Source organism: Microcaecilia unicolor, chromosome 1 (genome assembly GCF_901765095.1).
Source record: "Microcaecilia unicolor chromosome 1, aMicUni1.1, whole genome shotgun sequence".
Taxonomy (NCBI): Eukaryota; Metazoa; Chordata; class Amphibia; order Gymnophiona; family Siphonopidae; genus Microcaecilia; species Microcaecilia unicolor.
Genome location: NC_044031.1, coordinates 572,363,972 through 572,388,636, shown reverse-complemented (window position 1 = coordinate 572,388,636; position 24,665 = coordinate 572,363,972). Strand labels below are relative to the sequence as shown.

General features: G+C 43.1%; 1 protein-coding gene and 1 long non-coding RNA gene across 2 annotated transcripts in view; one reads left to right on the top strand and one right to left on the bottom strand.

The window, feature by feature from the left end:
* EXT1 (exostosin glycosyltransferase 1) overlaps nucleotides 1–24,665 on the top strand; it is a 533,287-nt gene that overhangs the window by 284,276 nt on the left and 224,346 nt on the right. The gene's annotated exons all lie outside the window — the stretch shown is intronic.
* LOC115479970 lies at nucleotides 6,400–17,903 on the bottom strand. The gene is made up of 3 exons (XR_003943773.1): nucleotides 17,804–17,903; nucleotides 7,428–7,434; nucleotides 6,400–6,411 (listed from the first exon to the last, which is right to left on the bottom strand). It is a non-coding gene; the product is annotated as an uncharacterized LOC115479970 (long non-coding RNA).

Here is a 24,665-nt window from a genome sequence, read left to right as displayed (position 1 = left end):
AAGAATCCATCTAATGCTATAAAGAGAGGTGCAGATGTATAAGTAGAAATGTAGATCTGTTTTTCGACTGTGAAGGAGATCCTTTCCCCAGATATATAAACATGTAATATTTTTGTCCATCTGCCGCCTCTCAAGTAGCAGAATGTAGTAGATGAGAAACTGAGAAGATGCTATCTGTATAGTGTTGTAATTGGAACGTGCTGAAATGCTAAAGTATGCACTGGAAAATAGTAATTCTAATTAAGTTAAAGGCTACCCCTCAGAAGAGAGAGCTAGGTTCTCTTAGTTTTCTGTTTTGAATCATGGTTCTACTTATTGAATCTCACCCTTCTTCCAGATTTCCATCCCTGTTTCAGTACTTTCCATGCATCTAAAGTGGGCTGTCTTGCACAGGATGGTACAAGGATATTAGATGCCCTGGGTGACCCTTCTGCCTTCTACCACCCCTCAGCTATCTTTGACGGCCCAAGGCCCAGCTTCCCCCCCCCCCCCCAGAGATCCTCATAATTAAAGCTATAATTATCTAGCATCATCCATCCCCAAATAATCATTTAAAATGCATTTATGTATAGATTGAGGCACTTTTCCAAAACCATTTACACTGGTAAATGGCTGCTTATCCAGGTACATACACTTAAAATTATCCACACTTCCTGTGGGTAGAAGTACAGTACATATTAATGGTTTGCTGTCTGGTTCTCAGGATGTATTGTTGCAGCTGCATTTTGATGCCCTCCCCCCCCCCCCCCAAACAAAGCTGCTTCCCTAGGTGACTGCCTAGTTTGCCTGATGGTTAAGTCTTGTTTGAATACAGCAGTATCACTCCTAAGGCCCTGTTTACTAAGCTGCATTATTGGTGCATTAGCGTTTTTAACGCGCATTAACCGTGTACGTTACTACTACTACTACTATTTAGCATTTCTATAGCGCTACAAGGCGTATGCAGCACTGCACAAACATAGAAGAAAGATAGTCCCTGCTCAAAGAGCTTACAATCTAATAGACAAAAAAACAGAGTAAGCAAATCAAATCAATTAATGTGTACAGGAAGGAGGAGAGGAGGGTAGGTAGAGGCGAGTGGTTACAAGTGGTTATGAGTCAAAAGCAATGTTAAAGAGGTGGGCTTTCAATCTAGATTTAAAGGTGGCCAAGGATGGGGCAAGACATAGGGGCTCAGGAAGTTTATTCCAGGCATAGGGTACAGCGAGACAGAATGCGCGAAGTCTGGACTTATCCATGGAGCGGAGTGCACGGGAAGGGGTGTAGGGAAGGACGAGTGTGGAGAGATACTGGGGAGCAGCAGAGTGAGTACATTTATAGGATAGTAGAAGAAGTTTGAACAAGATGCGAAAACAGATAGGTAGCCAGTGAAGCGACTTGAGGAGAGGGGTAGTATGAGTAAAGCGACCCTGGCGGAAGACGAGACAGGCAGCAGAGTTTTGAACCGATTGGAGAGGGGAGAGGTGACTAAGTGGGAGGCCAGCAAGAAGCAGATTGCAGTAGTCTAAACGAGAGGTGACAAGGGTGTGGATGAGGGTTTTGGTAGAGTGCTCGGAAAGAAAGGGGCGGATTTTACAGATGTAAAGAAAGAAACGACAGATCTTGTCGATCTGCTGGATATGAGCAGAGAAGGAGAGAGAAGAGTCAAAGATGACCCCAAGGTTTCGAGCTGAGGAGACAGGGAGAATGAGAGAGCCATCAACAGAAATAGAAAACGGGGGGAGTTTTTAATGCTAATTGAAGGTGCATTAAAAACGCTAATGTGCCCTAGTAAACAGGGCCCCTAGTTTTTTCCTTTAGGTCGCAAAAGCTGCTAACTGCATTTTCTTTTACATAATCATATAATGTTTGCTAAGAAATACTAGAATTTCTTGTCTCACTTTCCTCTGCCTTTGAAGTTTGTTCTCTCCCCCCCCCCCCCTTGTAATTTTGCATGACTAGAGGGGTACAGTATAGTGGGTTAACTTTTAAGTACTGCTGTTGAGAATCCTTCAATTCCCCTTGACCATCTCTCCCTCTGCAGAGTAGAAGTCGCTTCTGCTGTCTTCTAGAAGAGGGAAGGTCAGAGCAAGTGCCCCAGGTCAGCTCCAAGCCGGATCCTCCTGAGGCCTATCCAATAAATCATACAGAACTGACTCCACCATATGGTTGACACGTGTGCGCTTTCTGAAGCTTCTTTTTTTTTTTTTCCATAAGAACAAGCCTTGTTCTGTGACCTTGTTAGTAAACCATCATTGTTTTTTTCTCACTTTAAAAGTTGCAAATCCCAGTCCATTTGCAGAAACCTATTCCCCCTCAGTTTTTCTTTTATGTGAATGCTATATCCCAGGGATGATGGTAAACCAAGTTTCTTACAGGAAGAAGTGCACATCTGGCAGGTGGGGGGAGGCGTACAGGATCAACTGTACTTAGCAAATTGTGCAAATAATTTCATTCCTAGAGAAAGCTGTCCTTGTTCCTTGGAACGGCAACACTTCAAAATGTCACATAAAATTGCTAGACTTTGGTTTGGGGAATTTTTTTCCCCTTCAGATTGCATGTATTGGGCCACCTTGTATACCGTGTTTATAAATGTGCTTGTAAAAAAAAATGTCTGGATAAAGGCCCCTTTCTTAGCGTCAGCTCTGAACCAATGGGTGTTGTGCCTTCTTGCCAGCAGGATGGGATAACACCCATTGGTTCAGAACAGTGTCACTGATTAAAGAAAATTATCAGGTAAGACATAATTTCTCCTTGCCTTTATGGGCTCTGAGTCCAGGCATGTAAATGTCATCCTGATGTAAGGGCATCCTCACAACAGCAAAATTTTATTCAGATGGATCTGAATGAAAGTGCCCAGATCTTGGAGAGAAGTTCTTTCACATTGCATAAAATAGCTGTGGTAATTATCTTAAAGGGGAGGGAATATGTATTTTTTGACTACTATAACAAAATACATTTCTGAATTTTCTGGCGTTTGTAAAATAACTACCTGATGCTTAGTGAAAAATCTTAAGAACATTTGTAACAGTATTTTCCTAAGTTTTGTGTCAGAAGGCACATTGCTGGAGATTGTCTTTGTTTGCTATTGGCTGAGAAATTAATATAGTACCTTTTTCACAAAGGGGATAATTTTATGAAGTATCTTTTGCGTGTAAGGCATGTTTTTGAACAGGAAATGGCTGTTATTTGCATATATATACCTTCACCCACCATGAGGCATAGTTTTGACAGAGCAGGGGAAGGTTTGCAATGTAGTGGCATATTTTATAAAATAATTGTGTACATATTTATCCCCAATTTCTATAAATTGTAAAGTTGCCTATGAAAGTTATAGAATAAGGTCAGTTGTGTACATAACTTAGGAGCCCTTTTAATAAGACACTGCAAAAAGTCGCCTGTTGTAGTGTGGGTGTGTGTTTTTGGTTTGTGCTGGGCATTTTTTTTTATCACGACTAGGAAAAAAGGATTTTTTTAATGGGGGTAGTAAATGGCCATGTGCTAAAATTGAAAGTAGTGTACAGCTGTTTACTGCCTGAGCCCTTACCGCTACCCATTGACCTCCCTAACATCTAGAGAAGTATTCTCATTCTAGATGTTAGGGAGGTCAAAAACAGGGTCCATAAGCATATGAAGCAATTTATTTTCTTCTGTCTCTTCCTCTGAAACAGATAGGCATTCCATAAGCAATAAAATATGCATTTGGATCCTCCACAGCATCACAGTAGGAAATTTAAGTCCTGGTTATTAATAACACGAGTTATGTTAACACACACATGTATATTCACTGGAGTGGAGGAGTGACCTAGTGGCTAGAGCACAGGTCTTGCAATCCAGAAGTGGCTGGTTGAAATCCCACTGCTGCTCCTTGTGATCTTGGCCAAGTCAGTTAACCCTCCATTGCCTCAGGTACAAACTTAGATTGTGAGCCCTCCTGGGACAGAGAAATATCCAGTGTACCTGAATGTAACTCACCTTGAGCTACTACTGAAAAAGGTGTGAGCAAAATGGAAATAAAATAAAAATAAATAAATTGGGCTGATGTCGGGACTGCTGAATGACAATGTGAGCCTTATATAGACATCACTAGTGTGTCTGCCTCCATGGCTATTGATTATTTTTTCAGAATGTCCCTTTCAAAATTGATTGTATCACCATTATCGGCATAAGAGGGGAGGTTGATAGATTTTTTTTTTTTTAGTCAGATTTTGGCATGATGGTTTATAAGATTTTTCATTGAGCATCAGGAAGTTATTTTATAGGTGTCAAAATAACCAGACATGTGTTTTGTTATAGTAGTCAAAAATATTGTAAGGCAGTTACCAAAGCCATTTCCTGCGACCTGAAAGAACTTGTTTCCAAGATAGTAACATAGTAAATGATGGCAGATAAAGACCTGTATGGTCCGTCCAGTCCCAATAAGATAAAATCATTGCATTTGGTATGAAGTGATACATCATAAATATACTTGATCTTGATTTATCCTTGCCATTTTTAGGGCTTAGACCATAGAAGTCTGCCCGGCACTGGCCTTGTTCTAAAATTTCTGAAGTTGTTTGGTACTTTTATTCAGATCCGTCTGAATAAAATGTTGCTGTTGTGGCAGGTGCATATACCTCTCAAGATGGCTGCCTTCAGATGATGCCCTTATATCAGAATTAACATTTATAAGTTTTATATAGGTGCCCTGTTGTAATGTAACACCCCCCCCCCCACACACACACACCAACAATGTGGCCCTGCTATATCATCATTTGTTTTTGGGGGGGGGGGGGGGGAGGGGTCTGCTTTTTCCAAGTAGAGAGCTAAACACCTGTTACTGCTCACAGTGAGGCTGCTTATACAAGTAGTAATAGTAATAAGTTGGTTGTTGTTTGTCCTGTTTGTCCTAATTAGATTGTAAGCTCTGTCGAGCAGGGATTGTCTCTTCATGTTCAAGTGTACAGCGCTGCGTACGTCTAGAAGCGCTATAGAAATGATAAGTAGTAGTAGTAGTTGTGGTGGTGTCATTCATGGGCCTTGGAGGAGGGAGGGTAGAGAGGCACTGTCATACAACACTGCCACCTGCTGGCTCAGTTCAAGGCCCACAGTTGCTGATTTCTGGAAGGGGCTCCTGATACACAGCACCCAGCTTAAGGACTGTCACCATAGCAATCGGGCTGGGTAAATTGGGAGTTGATATAAAATGAGGGAAAGATTCCAGGATAATTGTGAATGAATGTTCCTAGTGTTGGAGGAGAAGGAGGAAAGTGCCTGGCCCAAAAGAGCAAGCAAATAACCCTCTTTGCTTTATTTGAGAATACAACATTCTTTTTTTTTTTTCTTGGCTACTAACTAAAGCTGCTTCAATATGGAATTCTTTGCCATTGTCAATCTGAATAATAAGTGATAATCTAAAGTTTTGTGAAAATATAAAAACTTGGCTAGTTAGGAATGAATTGTTTTAGCTTTATGGATTTTGCTTCTAGATTTTTGTTGGCCAACTTCTTGATCACTGTAATCCGCATTGAACTTCATAGATATTTGCTTAATAAAAGTAAAGTGTAACATAACATAATTGACTGTTTTTTGGCTAGTATACTGTGCCATACTTTGTATTGTTGTTTGAATATTTTTACTGCTATAATTGCCTATTACTCATGTTTGATTTATACTTACTGTACACTGCCTTGAGTGAATTCCTTCAAAAAGGTGGTAAATAAATCTTAATAATAAATAGTAAAAATATTCGGTCATGTTAATTGAATTTGTCCCAAAACTATTGGCTTGAGGGTCTGCTGTATGTCCTGGCTTACAGTTGCATTGCTCTCTAGCTGAGAAACTGGGTTCTTTGCCTGATGGAGTTCAGAGATCGACAGACGGCCCTTGCAGGCTGCAGTGCTTGGCTGTGACAACTCTGCTATTGAGCAGAAGTGTCTGGTGAGCAGCTGGATCTTAGTGCATGGGTACATTTTTATTAATTAGCTCTATTTTTTTTTTTTTATTATTTTGCTCACCTCTTTTCAGTGGTAGCTTAAGGTGAGTTACAGTTAGGTACACTTGTATTTCCCTGTTCTCTGAGGGCTTACAGCCTAAGGGGCTGATACAGACATGTGCTGGGCTTTTGCATGCAATTTTGTGTGCACCTTGTATAGAAATGAGCTGTGTGGAAAGTCTTGGACAGACATTAGTGCACAACACATTTAAATTCAAGCTAATGAAGTTATTAACTGTTCTGTGCAAGAGCAAAAAAGTGTGCAGAAGGCCGAGCACAATGCTGGGGCTTCACAAATTCTGAGGAAGAGTAAAAGGTTATCTCAATTCTTTTGCAGTACCGTTAGTGAAGATTTTATGCTTGTTTCTTCCCTTTACTGGCTTCCTAGAATATCTTAGGTTTAAAAAAAATGAAAAGGAAAACAATTGTGCTGAACTGTTGATAGATAGATATCAGCACTCATCAGATAAAGATGCACAGAATAGCATTCAGCATGTGTATGCTGTCACAGGCAGGGCTTTGCTGATCCGGATTTGTTTCCTTCCACAGTTTAGAGATACCCCTTTCTCAGGAATTTTTTTTCTTAGTAGCATTTCAAGCTGAAAAACACACCCATGACTTGAGTAGTCCTATTCCCTCAACAGTACTCCTGCTAGAGTCACTGGAAAAAGAATGAGGAGAATGTCTCCTCTTTAGTCTTTGTACTCCAGTGATGTGGACCTCGGAAGGGCCCTCTTTCTCACTTTCTCAGCTGTGGGTTCAGTCTATCAGTCTATAACAATCCTTTTCAGTCCCAAACTCTTCTTAAAACATCAGAAGTCCAAATAAAGGAAAAATGCAGCCCTGGCTTTAATCAATAGCCCACCAGGGCTGGGCAGCCACCTCTCATGCAGTGTTTTGATTTATTACATTGGCCCGCCCAGTTCTACCCTTTGCAAATAAAATTAAAGGGGTCTAAAAGTAATAAAGAATTTATCTCCATGTTTAAGTTGCCCTCAGCTTCATAGGTGTTGTTCCTTTTAATCCCTTGTTCTGGTGCTCCTTCTCAGTGTTTGGCCTTTATATGCCATCAGGTTTCTAGACACACACACAGCACTGTACACATTATATGCTGGTACTTTCTCTGTCCCTAGTGAGCTCACAATCTAAGGTTTTTGTTGTACTTGGGGCAATGGAGGGTTAAGTGACTTGCCCAGGATCACAAGGAGCTGCAGTGAGAATCAAACCCAGTTCCCCAGGTTCATAGCTTACTGCACTAACCATTAGGTTACCCTCCACTTAGGAGATGGTAAGTGCTCCCGTGTTAACTCTCAGTAGGTACTTCTGCATTCGGAGAGTCCCATGTTAGAACATGTTAACCCCAGATTTCAGTGTACTTTAGTAAAAGGACCGCTTAGTGATTTGCCCAGTGAAACAAGGAGCATCAATAGTATTTAAACTCTGGCTTCCCTGGTTCTTAGCCTGCTGCTCTAACCACTAGGCTAACCCTCCACTCCACTGGTTTTCATATGCCTGTTTGATAGCACTGGAGAAATGCTTGGGTCCATGCAATGGAGCATCTGGGTGCATGAAAGGGAAAGCAGTCCCTCTGGACAAAGGGGACCTTACTGTAATTCACAAGGTCCACTCACTTGAGGAAAAGGTAAGTTATGGTCCTGATTCATCACCTCTTTTCTCCTCCTTACCTCCCCATACAAGCTTTAGAATGGATGTTTTATTTTTCTCCTCCAGTTTTATTCAGCCAGGAACTATTTTGTGTGTGTGTGTGTGTATGTGTGTGCGCCTGTTTATGTTGAAATGCGTGTGTGTGTTTGTGTGCCTGTTTATGTTGAAATGCTTTAGAACTTGTTGGATTAATCTGGGAGATTGATTTGTAAGAGGCAAAACTGAGAGTTCGGCAGAAGAGGAGAAACTGTCAAATTAGCTTGCTTTATCCCTATACTGTGATGGAATCTGAACTCTTAAAAGCTCAGCTAGCTCTTCCCTCTGCATAGAATTGTGAAAGGGGGGCATTTGGGGAGCAACGAGAGAGAGGGTTAAATCCTTTCTGGTTCAGCCTCCACCTACTATCATAAGCTTCAAAGGCATTAAAGATATTTTTAGAAATGTGGTGTCCCAATAGCTGTACAGAGGAAAAAGGTTCTGCACAGCCTGTGCTACCTTTTTATTAGCAGCACCTAAAAATTATCTCAAGGTGACAATGCTTGTGATAGTTCTCCTGAGGTCCAGCGAATGAGCTGATCCAGTCCTGGCTTTTCCTCACTGCTTGCAGGGATAGCTAGTTCTAATTTCCCACAAGAACATCCAAACTTGAAATCCATTGACTAGATGTGCTTGTTAGTTGATCTGGGGTGACGTGCAACCCCAATGCACCTGCTGCATGGACACCACCTTCTCCCACTTTTTCTATCACTGGGAGACTGAACTTTTCAGGATTTTATTTCCAAACCTGTTCATCAGCTCAGACATGCTTAAAGGAAGGGGAGCATCTCCCTCAGGTGAACATGAAGTAGTATGTTTTCATTTCTTAAAAAAACATGGTATGTCTGCTGGATTCCTTTGGTAAAAGGTAGGAGATGCCCTTCATGTAGAACTAATGGTGGGGTGTAGAACTCATTAGAACCCCAAAAAAGCTTTAACAGCTAAAAGTAATGGGACCTAGTTCTCTCTGTCCTGTACTTCTGATGGAATTTTGTTTTGTTTAACTAACCAACAAGGAAACCCCAGTTAAACAAAAGAATGAGTGTTGGAAGAGGAAAGATGTCAGAATAGAAATCCAGCTTCTGAGTCGTATGAGGTTTCTTTTCTTCATGCATTTTGGTTTCTGTGTTTATTTGCTGTCTTTTTATCACGTGTGCATTTATTTTGTGAAATAATCTGGGTTAAACCAAGCATCTTTTTATTCACATTTACCTGGTGGGGGAAGGGGAGGGTTTTCTGGCACAGTAAATAACACATATGCTCTCTCTAACAATACAGTTTTCCTTTGACTTTCTGGGTTTTAAAATTTTTTTCGGCATTTTTGCTTTCCGTTTGTTTCTCAAACACTTACATGCCTTCCGTTCCTAATTTTCAAAGGCAAATCCATTTCCATCATTATCGGAAGAATGGAAGAAAAAGGGGGACCTTAAATGACACCAGGGAAAAAAAATTCAAAGAACTGAGCTGCAAAAAAAAATTTTTTTTTAAAAGGATACATTTTCTGGGTGCCAAAAGCGAGTGTATAACATTTGTGTATGGCATCACTAGACAGAGCAACATGCCTTAATTAAAGAGCACTTCAAATTACAGTACAGCGATTGAGTTCTTAAGTGGTTTACCCCCCCCCCCCCCCCCCCCCCCCCCCCCCCCAAATGTTTTGTTATTTTAAAATTCACTAAGCTTGTCGTTTGGTGGATAAGCTTCTTTTGGAGAAAAAGAAAGCAGTTACGCTGTAGCTGTGTGATAGTGTTAAGATGCTTAGCTCAAATTAAGTTCTGATCCTCTCTCTCCCTTCTTTAAAACATGACAGCCCTTTCCGAAGTCTTTAGCAGTAAGGTTGTCAAGGTCCTCATCAGCCCTGAGAATGGGAGTGGGAGGCTCCTGATGCTTGCCCACCTGCTCAAGACAGAAACCCAGACAGGGGCAGGTGCGCCCACAATATTTTGTTGTTATGAATATTATTTATTTGTTGCATTTGTATCTCATATTTTCCCACCTATTTGCAGGCTCAATGTGGCTTACATTATGCCATAGTGGTGATCGCCATTTCCGGAGTGAGAAATACAAAGTTCATAACAGAGTAAATTATACAGTAAGTTAGACAGCAATTTATAGAGTAAGTTAAACAATCAAATATAGAGAGTTCATTTCAGCATGAGAAGTAGCATGGCCTATGAAGTAAATTCACCCTTGGTGATTCTGCCACATAGAAATTTTCTGTTTATCAGAAGTGGAGAGAGGGTTCTGAGGCATTTTCCCTCTTCAGAATTTTTTATAGTTCAGTGGGAGTTTGATAGTTATAAGTACTGCAAGCTATTTTGATTTGATTTGAAAGAGTTTAGGAGCCCTTTCATTAAGCCATGTAAGCGCCTATGCGCGCCAACTCGGAACTACCGCATGGCCAGAAAATTTCCAGCTGATGATTACCGCCTGTTTAATGTGGGAAACCTTTCCACTAAGTCAATGGGTGGCGGTAAGATCTGAAGCCCAAAATGGATGTGCACCAATTTTCATTTTGGCACACGTCCATTTTGGGCCAAAAAAAAAAGGCCTTTTTTCAGGCACGCTGAAAAATGGACCTGCGCGCATCCAATACATGTGTGTACAACAGCGCAGGGCATTTTTCGGCCCACCTTAGTAAAAGGACCACTAGTGATTTATGTTCCTACCCCCATTTCATTCTCTATTCTGTACGCTATCCACATTCATTCTCCACCCATTCCCTGCCTAGTTCCCTCTCATAACACAAAAAGCACTTAGGAAGGAATTCTGTATTGCACCAAAAGGTGCCAAAAAGATCTGTGCTGAGCCCCTATTCTACAAAGGGCATCTGACCTTTATATAATACTGGCATAATGCACAGGTCATGCCTGGCTTTGGGGGCCAGACTTATGCCTGATGCAAGTCCGGCACCCAAAGTTTGGCTCAAATCAGCACTATTCAATAACATGGCACCTAACGTTTGAGGATGCCTATGACCTGCCTGTGCTCCTCCCATGGCCAGGTCCCCTTTTGGGTTGTGTGCAGGGTGGGGGGGGGGAAGTTAGGTGCAATTTATAAAATATCGCACAGGGGTGATCAATGTGCCACTTCAACCAAGCACCAGTTAAGTGACCGATTGGTAGCTCATTGAGATCCGCACGCAAATTCCGGCACCTAACTTTGGGCAACATGTATAGAATCCACGGGTTAATGCTTGAATTAGTGTGTGCGAATTGCAAATCCCCACCCTGCTATATCTTTCAACACTAACAAAACTCCCCTCCTCCTCCTCCTTCTCCTCCACCTCCCTTTTCCCCTGTGGCATCTCTTGCATTCAGTTTGCCTTTGACAAACCAATGAGTGTGTTTCCTGGATCTCCTTAATAAAAGTGAGTAAAATTTGTCACATGTTTTCCAACTCACCATAGGTGCTCTTAATCCAGGAAGATGAACCCCCCCTATCTTCACACAAACCCCGAAAGATGATCTGGCTGGATAAGAAACAGCGTTGGCTATAAAAAGAGATATTATAATAATAATGTAACACCGATTAAATACTTAATATTTTAAAATATGATAATTCAGTCACAATACAAGATTTCCTGTCTGCATGCTTTATTCACAGTATTACATCATTCATCAGTTTTTGTTAATGCACAAATATTTCTCCGTTTTTAAAATACAATCAAATATTTTTCTTTGTAAGACATTTGAGGGTGTGGAGTGCCTTGGGATAGTTGTTAACACTGGCAGTGTTTTTCTTTCAGATCCTTTCAGCCTCCAGCTCATTTGGAACTGCATAAATCACATGTTTACTCTTTTCAAAAATACTAGGACTAGGGGGCATGCAATGAAGCTATAAAGTAGTAAATTTAAAACAAACTGGAGAAAATATTTCTTCAATGTGTAACTCTGGAATTCGTTGCCAGAGAATGTGGTAAAATCAGTTAGCTTAGCAGCGTTTTAAAAAGGTTTGGATAATTTCCTAAAAGACAAAATCCATAAGCCATTATTAAGACGGACTTGGGGAAATCCACTGCTTATTTCTAGGCTAAGCAGCATAAAATCTGTTTTACTATTCTGGATCTTGCCGGGTATTTGTGACCTGGATTGGCCAGTGTTGGAAACAAGATGCTGGGCTTGATGGGCCTTTGTGCTATCCCAGTATGGCAGCGCTTATGTTCTTAGGGCTAGAGACTGGCACCATGAACCGCTTTTTGCAGCTATCTAGGGATTATTTCCCCCTCTTTTAATAATTTGCTCACCTGACCTAGGGGGAGATGCTCAAAGCAAACCGGGCTTGCAACATTTCATTTAGACTGGTTTTAGCCAGTCAAAATGAAATGTTATTTTGCGGTGTCGTGTTTGTGAGTCCTTGTGCCGGGCAGAGCACAGAGACGAGGACTTACGCCTGCGATCTGCTGGGCAGCCGAGCAACCCCGAGGCTTCACCTGAGGTGACCGCCATTCCCTGAGGGTAGAGCCCCCAGGTGCGGGTGGCCGACAGGACTTCCGGATGCAGGCAGGGGTCAGAGGAGGCCGCAAGCAGCAGGCACAGAGTAGTCCGGGTCCAGGCAGTAGGCAGAGACAGGCAGCAGGCAGAGAGTTTACCGGGTCCAGGCAATAGGCAGAGACGAGAGTCAACCAAGAAACACTAGCACGCACAAAGCACAATCTACCAAAGTAGAAACCGAAGCGAAGAAGTGGAGTGAAGCTGCTCCTAAAGTAGCCCCAACCATCAGGGGAAACTGAATTAGCTGACAAGGGGACCCTCCCATTGGCTGGCCGGAGGAGGAGCCTAGCTGCCAGGCTCCAATCCTGTGGAGCAGGAGGAGGGGCGAAGAACTCGGCGTTCCAGGAGGGCTAGGCACGCCACAAACTTGCTTCCCGGATGCGAACCCCACGTGCAGCGAGAGCAGGTAAGGACGATTCCCGGAGCGCCGGTCCAGCCAAGATGGCCGACGTTCCGAGTTGGAAGATCCCAGCAGAGCTTGGAGCATTGGTCTCGCCAAGATGGCCGGCGCTCTGCGTTGGAAGATCCAAGCAGAGCTCGGAGTGCCAGTCTTGCCAAGATGGCTGGCGCTCCGCATCACGGGAGTGCCCCTCACCGAGGTGAGGAGCGTGACATGCGGCTAGTGCACAGAGGCTTTAAGCCACTGCTTTACCCTGCACAGAAGCAGTGACTAAAAGTCCTATGCTAACAAGCTCACTAGTATTAAAATGACCTCATTAGAAATTCCCTCCAATGCTTAGAAAACTGGCTCACAGAAACACCTTGCCCTAACGACTAAAACCTACCGGCAGCTCCAGAGCTCTCGGTAGGTCTATTGCTGTTCACAATATCAGCCCTTCTGACCCATGTCTTATCCCTGCGGGAGGGTGGTACCTACTGGCTGCCAGCTTCTAAAAGGGCCAGTTCCTGTCCTCTTATGGCCTTGTTCTTGGCTCTGCTTAAGAACCTAGCAAAGAAATAAACCAACCAAATTATAAAAGCAGTACGTCTAGTGACAGAAGGCTGGGAACCGGAAAGTTCATGTTCAAATCCCACTAATGCAGCCTTCATGACGGGTCCAACCCCCCCCCCCCCCCCCCCCCCATTCACTGGACATGTACCTACTCACAGCTCTTGTGGGCAAACGCCAGGAACGTTTCTCCCCCTTTACCAACCAATGCTCAACATTGATGGCATGTACCAGTGCTCAACATTGGCGGCGTGCATATAATTTGCATTCTGTTAGTGTTGAGCATTAGTCGCTAAATCAAAATCGGTGTTTAAGCTGGTGTTTTTTGGTGCTCTTTTCTACAACGCTGGAGTTCTGCACATCTCCCCACTAGTCCAATCATTGCAGCAATAGTCCTCTACTTAGGGGAGTGGGGGGGGGGGGAGAGGCATGTACCAGGGATTCTTCAAGAACCTTGTAATCTTAGACCCTGAATCTGACCACTAGATATCACCCTTGAATGATGACCATTATTCCATTCCCCCTGAAAGGGGTGCATTTTGAGATGCATCATTGCATGGTCAAGGGTAAGGAGACAAGATAGCTGCTGGCATGCTGATCCCAAGGCTTAGAAACAAAATGCATTTATTTAAAACTTTCTCAGCAGGATTTAACCCTAGCCTATTTGCAGCATCTTCTAGGGTGTAGACTACAATATATGTATTCAATGTAAACAAAATTTCTCCTTTGATATTTGCTTTTTCTTTATTAGGAGTTTCCTTTACTTTTTGCTGATGATATAGTTTTTGACTGAAGGTTTTTGTTCCTCTTCTTGTTCCTGGAAAGTACTGCACCCTACCACCCCCCCCCCCCCCCCCTCCCCACCACACACACACACACACACACACACACACACACTTCCAGCAAATGACCCGTCTGAAAGTATAAACATGAACATTTTAGTAGATTTTAAAAGAAAGCACTACCAAGTATATTGCCTGACTTCAAATAAATCAAATATTTGTGTTTTTTTGTGGTGTTGACCAAGTGAAACAGACTTTCCTGTAGCCTCAGGGGCAGCACCCTGCCGCTCCATTCTATTTCTTATCCATTTCCTTGGCAGTTGTTTCTTGCACTGCTTTGCCCAAAGCTCTGGGGGTTCTTGTACTCTGCATTGGGTGCTACTTTGTGCCCAGCAACTCCTAGTGTCTCCAGAGCCAAGAGGAGAAAGGGGCATTGGCTAACGTATGAGCTCTGCTCTTCATAACTCTTGAGCGTCTGTCGTTTTCCGAGGCATCTCTGATTTTTCATCAGAAGACTATTTTCGAACCACCCCAGCTTGGGTGGCAGTCATGGCGCAAGATTAGAATGGGTATAAAACATTTTTTTTCTGCTGTGCTGCCAGCTTTGATTTTTCTAGTGTTATCTCCTCTTTCCTACTCAGAGGGACTGCCCTGGTTTCTGAGGTGATTGATTGTCCTGCATAGCTCTATGACAGGCTTATGAGATATGGCACTTTGAGCTTCCTTATATCTGGGAACTGCCAGCTTTCTCTCTTTTCTGCCAAAAAATGTTAATCTTTATTTCTACTGCCTCCCACCTAAACATTCTTATTTACACTGTTCTTTTTTTCCCCCTTTTTTGGAGGCCTGAGATTTTCTTCTCCTTCTTTGGACTTTTAGCAATCAGATCCAGTCTCTATTGGGCTATGGTGCTGTGAGCTTTCCCTCCCTCACAACTACCTAGGAACCAAATGGTGGAACTCCTTAGCACCCAAAATAAGATATATACAGGAATATCCTAGATTCCGCAAAATCCTCAAATCTTGCCTATTCAAACAAACCCTCACAAAGAACAGCCATATCTCAAACAATTAATTATTACTAGAATTGGTTATTACTCTATTTACCATTAACTTTCTCTTTGCCTCATGTACAATTTCATAATAGATTTTCTAAATGTTAAACATCCATAGCTATCCCAGTATGTTTATGATATTGTATTGTAAAATTGGTTTCTTACAACAAATTACTTTCTTATGCATTATTCTTTGTTATGTATCCTATACTGTTTATTGTAAGCTACATTGAACTCAAACTTATTTGGGATAATATGGGATATAAATATCATCTGTTTTCATCTAGGTGCCTCAGATCACAGCTCCTTCTGGAGTGATAGCTTTCAAGCTAGTCCTAGGGACACATGTAGCCAGTCAGGTTTTCAGGATATCCACAATGAATATGCTTGAGATAGATTTGCAAACAACAGAAGTAGTGCATTTTAGATTTATATCATACAGATTTATCAAAGGGATAACCGTGTTAGTCTAGTGTAAAGTGACAGAGGCAGGTGGCCTTGTATAGATTAACCAATTTATTGAGTCATGGATTTTCCAGATGCAGATGACATGGAGGGGCATAATCGAAAGGGGCGCCCAAGTTTTCACGAGGGCGTCCTTGCAGGACAGCCCCACGAAGGGGCGGGGAAACCCATATTATCGAAACAAGATGGGTGTCCATCTTTCGTTTCGATAATACGGTCAGGGACGCCCAAATCTCAACATTTAGGTCGACCTTAGAGATGGTTGTCCCCGGTTTTCGGCCATAGTGGAAACTGAGGACGCCCATCTCAAAAACGACCAAATCCAAGCGCGTTGGTCATGGGAGGAGCCAGAATTCATGATGCACTGGTCCCCCTGACATGCCAGGACATCAACCGGGCACCCTAGGGGGCACTGCATTGGACTTCACAAATTTCTCCCAGGTACATAGGTCCCTTACTTGCTGAGCCCCCCAACCCCCCCTCCCAAAACCGACTCCCCACAACTGTACACCACTGCCCTAGCCCTAAGGGGTGAAGGGGGGCACCTACATGTGGGTACAGTGGGTTTGTGGTGGGTTTGGAGGGCTCACATTTACCACCACAAGTGTAACAGGTAGGGTTATGGGCCTGGATCCGCCTGGCTGAAGTGCACTGCACCCACTAAACCTGCTCCAGGGACCTGCATATTGCTGCCATGGATAAGGGTATGACATTTGAGGCTGGCAAAAAATATTTTTAAAGGTTTTTTTTTGAGGGTGGGAGGAGTAAGGGGAGGTCATCCCCGATTCCCTCTGTTGGTCATCTGGTCAGTTCGGGCACCTTTTTGAGGCTTGGTCGTAAGAAAAAATGGACCAAGTCGGCCAAGTGCTCATCAGGGACGCCCTTCTTTTTTCCATTATTGGCCGAGGATGCCCATCTCTTAATCATGCCCCAGTCCCGCCTTCGCTACAGTGCCAACATGCCCCCGTGGACTTTGATCGTCCCTGCGATGGAAAGCAGTTGTGGACACCCAGAATCAGCTTTCGATTATGCCGATTTGGGTGACCCTGAGAGAAGGACGCCCATCTCCCGATTTGTGTTGGAAGATGGGCGCCCTTCTCTTTTGAAAATAAGCCTGAAAGTGAACTCTAGTCCTCAAAACTCATGCCTCAATAAATAGGCTAGTACAGTGGTTCCCAAACCTAATTCTGGAGGCTCTCCAGCCAGTCAGGTTTTCAGGATAACCACAATGAATATTCATGAGAGAGATTTGCATATAGTGGAAGCATTTCATGCAAATCTCTCTCATGAATATTCATTGTGGATATCCTGAAAACCTGACTGACTGGGGTGCCTCCAGGACCAGGTTTGGGAACCACTGGGTTAGTGCATATTCGTTGTGGATATCATGAAAACCTGACTGGCTGGGTATGTCCCTAGGACTGGGTTGAGAACCTCTGCTCTGGAGTGTGATAGTGTGAAGCCTGATTTGTTGTCACTAGGTATCACTGCAGAAGAATGGCTGGGCCTCCTTCCTGGGGACTGTAGCTGTTGTATCTGCAGCTGCCCAAACTCCAGCTGGCCCAGAGACCAGGACTGTGGTTTGTGAATAAAAGTCAAGTTTCCGCTGCATGGCTATGTGAAGCACTGTCACTGAGCTGCAAGGCTGGTCCCTTTTCTATTTAAAAAGAAGTGCTATCAGATCTAAGTTGTGGGCCAAAGTGCTAGCAACTTGGTCCTCTGACAAGGAAATGTGAGGTTGGGGCTTGGGAAGGAGTATAGAGGCACAGTGAACACTATTTTGCCTCTTCCTGGCTTGGGTTTTGGAGCTTTACTATTCAAATATAGTTAGGATATGATATTCCTCCAGTTTAAGACGAGAATCTTCACAAACTGCTGACCGACCATGTTGGGCTTGTCCTGATTGCTCAGTTAATCCCATTGTTTGTTGTTGATGGAGGCAAGATCCCTAAAGGCCACCAACAGCTGGTCATTGATTGTGCTGGATGCATGCAGAAAATGGGCAAGTTGTCTGAGGGGGTTCAGCTCAAAACAGCTGGTCCCGTGGCAGTCGGGAATGAAGTACAACCTAGTTGGTCTCATGGCGAGTCAGCAAAAGATGGCAAATAAGATTTATTGGTATGGCTCAAGTGCTCATGTGGGTTTTATATGAAACAGTGATCCTGCCTTTTATAGCAGCAAATGGTTCTCTGTGTTGGCTGTGCAGTTGTTTTTTTGTTGCTGTTTGTTTTGTGTGGGGGGGGGGGAGTAGGAGAGGAGGAAATGTCCTGATTATCTAGGTTGAGCTGCTTTCCAGAAATTTTCCTTGTACCCTTCCCCTCCAGAAAACCAAACTAGTAGCCAGGGAAGCAGCAGCAGTGATGAAAGAGCTGGCCCCTTCCTGCTTTGGAGGTGGTCTGAGTCAACAGTGTTGCCAGGGCTGCGGGTTTCTCGCCCAATTGGGCTCCTTTCCGCGAGCCGCTGCAGCTTTTTCACGCCGCGTGCAGGTTGCGGGATTTTGGGCGGCTTTTTTCCCCGCGGCCAATGGCCGCAGGCTGGCTGGTCTTCCCACATCCACGGCCAGTAGAAGCCCCATGGAGGCGGGCTTAATGATGTTATCTGTATGCAAATGGCCTCATTAATATTCATGATGTCATTCATATGCAAATCGACTCGTTAATATTTATTCATGATGTTATTCACATGCAAATTGACTTTGTGCGGTTTTGGCCTGGCTTTGGGCGTGACAAATTTTTTCCATCTGGCAACACTGGGTCTGACCCATCAGATTTGTTTTTAGAATGGCAGCCTTAAGGGTCAGTGACCATGCCTCCATTGCTTATATCAAAGCCAACAGTACCTCATTTCAGTATACAAAGTGGTGATTCTGGTGTGTATACGTGAGAGGGAGAGGTTGTTTATGCTTTGCCCTATTTTCCTGTGTTGGAACAGTGAGGCCTATCCCTTTACTTCCCATCTAGTATGAACTTCCTCAACAGATATTTAAAATGCTGGCAACTATGGGGTTAAATCACAAGTAGAAGGGTGGAGTGGGGAGGGGAAGGATTAGTTGTTTGGAATACATCCCTGGACCAAAGAGAAAGGTAACAGTGCATGCTGTGGGGTCAGAAGTACCACTTGTGCCCCACAGGCCACAATAATCACATTCACACTAGAAATGCTCTGAGATTTTGAAAAACCTCTTCTTGCTGGATGAGGTCAAATTTTTTTCCCCCTTGCAACCATATGACCAAACAGCATTGCATCTGTTCATTCTACTTATGTGCTTCGGACACAGGGCTTGATGGCTAATGGGGGCCTTTTTCTGCCATCCGAACTTTTCCTCTCTCTCTCTCTCTCTCTTTCTCTCTTAAGGATTTAACATTAACTGTAATAGACATTTGATAAATTCAAGTCCTGTCACAGCAGGCACAGAGAACAATTTTCCTAATGGAAAAGAGAGTACACACAAGTGGAATATTCAGACTTCTTTCCTGGAGGAGAAGAAGGAGCTCAGTGTATATGTCAGATGACGCTGACTTTAATGGCATCTCCCCTGAAACAGAGTAACAGACTGGGGACAGCTATTACTTCTCGCCCTGTATGACCTGCACTAGCATTTCTTCATTGGCTTTTGAATTACTGTTAGCTTTGTTGCATTATGTGAATTAAGTCCTGATCCTTGTAAACAGGATACGTGAAAAAGGAACTGTGGAAAGAAATGACAGATAGTCCCAGTCGCATTACTGTCATTTGAAATGCCCCATCCAAGACTGTCCGTCATCAGCTATGCCAGAACTGTGACTGTGCTGGCCAGGAACCTCTTTGAGTATTTGTGTAAAGCTGATGGACAGTCACATATCTAAACCACTTGTCCTACTTCTTGGTCCATTCTTGGGTGAAAGTGGTTCTGGTGAGCTTTCATGCTGTCTGGTGCTTGACTCACCAGTAGTACATGTACTCGGCATGTAAGCTGACGAAAAGAGAAGTTCGAAAATAAATTTGCCATGCAGGGTTAAACCAGCGCGCAAGAACCGACCTCAAACTGCACTTTGGTAAAGCTGAACTTGATAATGGACTTCTGGGCTTCACTGTTAGAATATAAGTTGCTCCAAATTTGTTTTCCAGTCATGAAATGTGACCCAGTAGTGCAGTGTTCTTCACTGCAAGGCCTGGGGGCTAATGACAGCCTCCAGTGACCCCAGGTTTGACTCCCTAACTCTCTTCTGTCAATACATACTTCCCCCACCTTGTCCAGAGATTTGCTGCTGGAACTGTTTCCAGAACCACTACTCTGTCTTTCTTCAGAACTGTGCAGCTCTCAGTGACGTTGAGCTATGCGGCATATAAACTCCCACTCTCTTCTTGGAGGACTGTGATAACAGTAAAGAAGTTTAGACACCATCTGGATCAAGATCACTGAGAGCCACATGATGCTGGAAGAAAACATAACAACTGTCCAAGAGGTAAAATGTGTAGGAAGACTCTAGGGAAGGTCAGAGGGCATTAACAAACTAGGGGAGGGGGGAACGACCCAGCTTGAAGGAATTGGGGAAGGATGAGGGTGGCTGATTAGAAGGAGAGGCCGGTGAATGTTCAGTATGATTGGGATAGGGCTGAAGGAGACTGTGTATTGGGGAAAGAGACATAAGTACATAAGTATTGCCATACTGGGAAAGACCAAAGGTCCATCGAGCCCAGCATCCTGTTTCCAATAGTGGCCAATCCAGGTCACAGATACCCGGCAAGATCCCAAAAATGTACAAAACATTTTATACTGCTTATCCCATAAATAGTGGATTTTCCCCAAGTCCATTTAATAACGGTCTATGGACTTTTCCTTTAGGCAGCCGTCCAAACCTTTTTTAAACTCTGCTAAGCTCACCGCCTTTACCACATTCTCTGGCAACAAATTCCAGAGTTTAATTACACGTTGAGTGAAGAAAACTTTTCTCCAATTCGTTTTAAATTTACTACATTGTAGCTTCATCGCATACCCCTTAGTCCTAGTATTTTTGGAAAGCGTGAACAGACGCTTCACATCTACCCGTTCAACTCCACTCATTATTTTATAGACCTCTATCATATCTCCCCTCAGCCGCCTTTTCTCCAAGCTGAAGATTCCTAGCCGCTTTAGCCTTTCCTTATAGGGAAGTCGTCCCATCCCCTTTATCATTTTCGTGCCCTTCTCTGCACCGTTTCAAATTCCACTATACCTTTTTTGAGATGCGGCGACCAGAATTGAACACAATATTCGAGGTGCGGTCGCACCATGGAGCGATACAAAGGCTTTATAACATCCTCATTTTTGTTTTCCATTCCTTTCCTATTAATACCTAACATTCTATTTGCTTTCTTAGCCGCAGCAGCACACTGAGCAGAAGGTTTCAACGTATCATCAACGACGACACCTAACGTGGAACCTTGCATGGCATAGCTATAATTCGGGTTCCTCTTTCCCACATGCATCACTTTGCACTTGCTCACATTAAACGTCATCTGCCATTTAGACGCCCAGTCTCGTAAGGTCCACTTGTAATTTTTCACAATCCTCCCGTGATTTAACGACTTTGAATAACTTTGTGTCATCAGCAAATTTAATTACCTCACTCGTTACTCCCATCTCTAGGTCATTTATAAATATGTTAAAAAGCAGCGGTCTGAGCACAGACCCCTGGGGAACCCCACTAACTACCCTTCTCCATTGAGAATAGTGACCATTTAACCCTACTCTCTGTTTTCTATCTTTTATCCAGTTTTTAATCCACAGTACAACACTACCTCCTATCCCATGGCTCTCCAATTTCCTCTGGAGTCTTTCATGAGGTACTTTGTCAAACGCCTTCTGAAAATCCAGATACACAATATCAACCCCTTTATCCACATGTTTGTTCACCCCTTCAAAGAAATGTAGTAGATTGGTGAGGCAAGATTTCCCTTCACTAAATCCATGTTGACTTTGTCTCATTAATCCATGCTTTTGAATATGCTCTGTAATTTTTTCTTAATAATAGTCTCTACCATGTGGTTGGGGGGAGACAAGATGGTCTGGGGAAGAGAGAGGACTGTACACTGTGTGTACCTGGTGTTCTTCATTTCTCCTGTGGAGAGATCACCTTCTGTGGTTGTTTCGCTTTCTGGGGAAGAGAGAGTCTGAAGAATCCAACTTCATTTTATTTACACATTGCTCTGAGTGCGCCTGAGCAGCTGGACTGGCTACACCATTAGAGAGGGGCCCATCTTCCTTTATTGTCCAGGGCTCCAGGCACCATCCACTTTATCCAGCGCGGATCCTGGCTCTCACCTTGAAGTCTTTCTACCAGTGTGTCTCCCACTTCAAAAACAGTGAAGATTCCACTGCAGTAGCAGGTCATGGTATGGCAGCAACTGTTACCTGCCCCGAGCTAATGATTAGCCAAATCAACAACAAACTGACAAAATATTCTGGAGCATCCCACTGTGGCTTGTACTCTCTGATAGAGTTGTGCAATGTCTGCTCCTGCATTAGCCCTTGTTCTGACCCAGTATAGGAGCCAGTTCTTGCTCTTCGTAGGTCTCAGTAGATTTGAGCTATGTGGTACCAGATGAAAGGCCCCAAAGAATGGTGCAGGGTAGCAGGCATTGCACAGCTTGCATGGCTACTCCAGTAGTTGGGAAGAACGGCCATTTTGGTGCAGGCTTCTACGGTTTGTGTCCCAAAAATGGCAAACAGTTGTCAAGATAGAAGAAAAACAGTAATCCAGTGTTGATGTTACCATGGCATGCACAACTGGGATAAGATTTACCTTCTCGATGTAAGGAGAGAGGCAGCGTAGCTGTCACAAATAGTAGAAACAGCTCTTGAAGGTTGCTTGGATTTGGGGAATCAGAGTAAGGGTTGAATCTAACTGTATTCCAAGGTTCCTGACTTGTGATTTGAGGTGGAGTTCATACTTCCCAAAAGGGATTTTGATGTCAGGTATGTATCCACTTGTGTTAGGGACCCAGAGAAGTTCGGTTTTACTTGGGTTCAGGCAAAGTTTGTGTTTAGCCCATTCTTGAATTGATGTTAGACAAGTGATCAGTTTATTCAAGGCTATAGGTAAGTCAGGTTCAATGATGACTAATTCGTTCTCTTTTGCCTCTCCTTTGGACTACTGAAAATGGCAATGACAGATCAAAATAGGGTAAAGGGTCATGGATTTGATATACCACCTTTCTGGTGTACAACCAAAGCAGTTTATATTTATAATATACAGGTACTTCCTCTGTCTCTAGTTGACTCACGATTTAAGTTTTTGTATCTGGGAGCGAGCTTCAATGGCAGCTCCAGTAGTTGGATAGCCTTGGAAGTAAGGTCAGTGTAGGGCATACTTTTGTAGTCTGCCCTGAAAAATGGGGGGGGGGGGGAGGCCATGATCAAGCATGCATATTGTATATCACATTTATCTCATCTGCTATGAACACAGGTGCTGTGTATCGCTTAAGGTTGAAATTAGAGAATAAAATGTTAATCAGCAATATGGTTGGTTTGTTGGTTTAATTGTTATCATAAATGCTCCAGAATATCTGGTCAGATTGTTAATTGTTAGTTCAGCTGATTGTTCACTTGGATCAAGAGACCATGGTATAATTCAATTTCCCCACCTTAAAAACTGTGAAGTATAAATCTATTCATGCAATGGGTTTTGCTTATATATCAGCTCAATGTTGGAATTCACTTCCCCTTGAACTGAGACTGACCTCTGTTATTTGAATTTTCGTAAGCTATTATTTATTTTCTATATATTTGGGGTAAAGGTTGAAATATTTTATTTTGATATGCTGGATGTCTTTTTAGGATATTGTAATTTCCTAGTGTTGGCTTAGCTCTTTTATATATTGTAATCTGCATTGAACTAGCAGTGGTTTGTAGCACAATATAATTTTTATTGTAATTGTAATAATGAATGTGACTGTGAGGAGGCCAAAATAATAAAACCACTCTTTGGACTATTGACATGGTATTGTGATAATGCAGCATCATATAAAACTGCCTATATGTGAAAGACTTGGTAACAAATTGCCAGTTGTCCTAGTTGTGATGCCAGTGTCCGATCATGAAGGAGTTGTAGCCTGTACGACGTGTCAGGTGTGTCTTTGATCACCTTGTTGGGCAGATTGGATAGATCATGTAGGTCTTTATCTGCTGTCATTTACTGGGTTACTGTGACTTACTAAGATCTGTATGGATCCAGATTATAGAAGGTCACCTTGTGGTTTCCTCTTTCCATAATGTCTCCTCGACACCATTTGGCGCTTTGTTTTTTTCGGTTCAAGGCCCCCATCATTGGAACCAACTATGACTTAATCGTAAGACTCTCCCTTCAGCTTAAAGAAGACTTTAAAGACTTTTCTCTTCTTGGATGCTTACAAATAGCAATTGAGGCTGAAGTAGTGCACTGGACGATATGTTACCCTTCTGTGTATTCCTCCTCCCCTCTCTCCTTTCCTGTCAGTATCATAGTTCATCCCGCTCCTGTTGTTGCTGGTTTCTTAAGTCCTGTCTTCGTTTTCTCTTTTCTGTCTTCTCTTTCTTGTTTTTCTCTCTGTCTAGATTGTGAGCCGCCTAGACACATGTTTGATGGGCGGGATAGAAAATCTGCTAATAAACCTGAAACTAGAAGTGACTGCAGTATTAACAGAGGCATTGGATATAGCATTGGGAGTGGGGTGGAGGTTGCCAGAGGACAGACTGAGTTGTAAGAATGCAGGGTATAGTGGGAGAGATGAATCACACATAACATAGTAAACGATGTAAATATTTTTCACTGGGTCAGGTTAAAAATAAAAAGTGTGAACATCTCTGCTTAAAACCATATCACCATGGTGGCCATTACCGAGGAAATCTTAACTTGTGGTAACTGCTTAAGTACCTTTAGCGCTATTGAAAGTTAATCACCGATGCTTTGGCCACACTGCAGCACAGAGCTGTGATTTCTACCCTGACTAATCTGCTGGTTTGTAGATGACTTGCAGCATTCATATACTTTCAATCAAGGGAGATGATTGCAATCAGGCCCACTTTATCTTTCTCAGCTTGGAGTGTTGTTTCCTCAAGGACAGTTAAAACAAAGGAGCGAAGCTTTCCGATTTGTAGCTGCCACATTATTATCCTATTAGTCAATTATGGCTATTTCAGAGCCCGGGTAAGTGACAGTTCAGCAGATTACAGCTATTTATTTGCAGTTCTTCAAGGCTTTCCTCATACATCAGCAGGCCAGTTAAGTATAATGATGGGTCTTTCTGCGTGTGCTGTATTCCACTTAGT